Here is a 1,387-nt window from a genome sequence, read left to right as displayed (position 1 = left end):
TAAAGATGACAGGAAGGGGGAGGGTGTTGAATGTAGACACTCATTGGGTTTCAGGCCAGTGATGCCCAATCAGATTCTGTAGTGTTCTGCTCATGCAACTACCACACTTCAACAATGGCTGAGGGGAGTAAGAAGCAGGGAAAAGGAGATAATGTAAGCAACCGAAAGTTTACTTGAGCTTTATTTTTAATGTTTTCTTTTCACATTTGTGTAATAAATCTTTGCATAAATGTGGGAAAGAATGAGTTTTCCGAACGCTTCCTAGCCTGTGTGCAATTATCACTTTGATCTCTTTTCTTTTGTCCCTCTGTCTCTTTCTGCATCAGGTGAAGTTATAACATCTCATGGTGCAATTGAACCAGATAAGGACAACATCCGTCTAGAGCCATATTCTTTACCACAGGGTTTTACATGGGACACTTTGGATCTGAGCAATGCTGAAGTTGTAAGTAGGGCCGCTTGTAATCCTTTAAATACAAGCAAGGAATGTTTTACTTGCTTCTTTGTTGAGAAGTATGACATAAGTTCAGTCAAACTTGGACACACTGCCTGTTTCCCTAAAGTGTTGAGAAAATGGGACACTTCTATTCAGAAGGAGTTGTATATGAGCTTTGGAGCTTCAAATGCATGCCCCAAAGTTGCTGGACTGTGGAGAACAAAGGGGAGGATTTCTGCTCACTATACTGTGCTTAGTGCTTTTCCTCTTAATGCTTTTCAGCTAAAGGAGTTATACATGTTGCTAAACGAGAATTATGTAGAAGATGACGATAATATGTTTAGATTTGACTACTCACCAGACTTTCTCTTGTGGTGAGTAACACATTCTGTAGACCATTAATATCGTCTTCTGTATCTCAAGTGGGGCAGTCCTTTACATTTCCTCCTTGGTGTCTGATTCCAGGGCATTAAGGCCTCCAGGCTGGCTTCCACAATGGCACTGTGGAGTCAGAGTATCATCCAATAGAAAACTGGTAGGGTTCATAAGCGCTATTCCTGCACATATCCGGATTTATGAGAGGTAGGTCTTGACATTTTCTTGTCTCTGTATGAGTGAGAATTATACGTACATATATTTTTAAGCTGTTTCTGATTGTTGGAGAATTGTCATACTGAAGACATGGTGGTAATCAAGAGAGAAGATGATGGGAACAACTTTTAAAATGTTGCAAAGAACATAAAATATTTTCTTAGAGCAACTTGTGCTGAGTTGCGGCCTAACATGTTCCTTAGAAGAACTACAACTTTCAGTGTTTATTAGGAATGTTCACACTGAATTATGTCCAAATAAGTCATGTTGTGTTTCTTGCTGCTCTGTTTTTATGAGCTATTGGAACTATGGCCAAAATATTCATGAAGGAACTGTTGGGATAGGTAAAGGCAGAGAGAG

At 39.7% G+C, this 1,387-nt stretch overlaps 1 long non-coding RNA gene across 1 annotated transcript; it reads left to right on the top strand.

Moving 5' to 3' along the window:
- Nucleotides 1-332: 332 nt before the first annotated feature.
- LOC107125208 lies at nucleotides 333-1,002 on the top strand. The gene is made up of 3 exons (XR_001483028.1): nucleotides 333-445; nucleotides 719-810; nucleotides 902-1,002. It is a non-coding gene; the product is annotated as an uncharacterized LOC107125208 (long non-coding RNA).
- The last annotated feature ends 385 nt before the right edge of the window (nucleotides 1,003-1,387 follow it).

This window comes from Gekko japonicus, unplaced genomic scaffold, assembly GCF_001447785.1.
Source record: "Gekko japonicus isolate JY-2015 unplaced genomic scaffold, Gekko_japonicus_V1.1 scaffold25597, whole genome shotgun sequence".
Lineage (NCBI taxonomy): Eukaryota > Metazoa > Chordata > Lepidosauria > Squamata > Gekkonidae > Gekko > Gekko japonicus.
The sequence above is the reverse complement of the archived record's forward strand: the minus strand, read 5'-3'. Positions and strand labels throughout refer to the sequence as shown.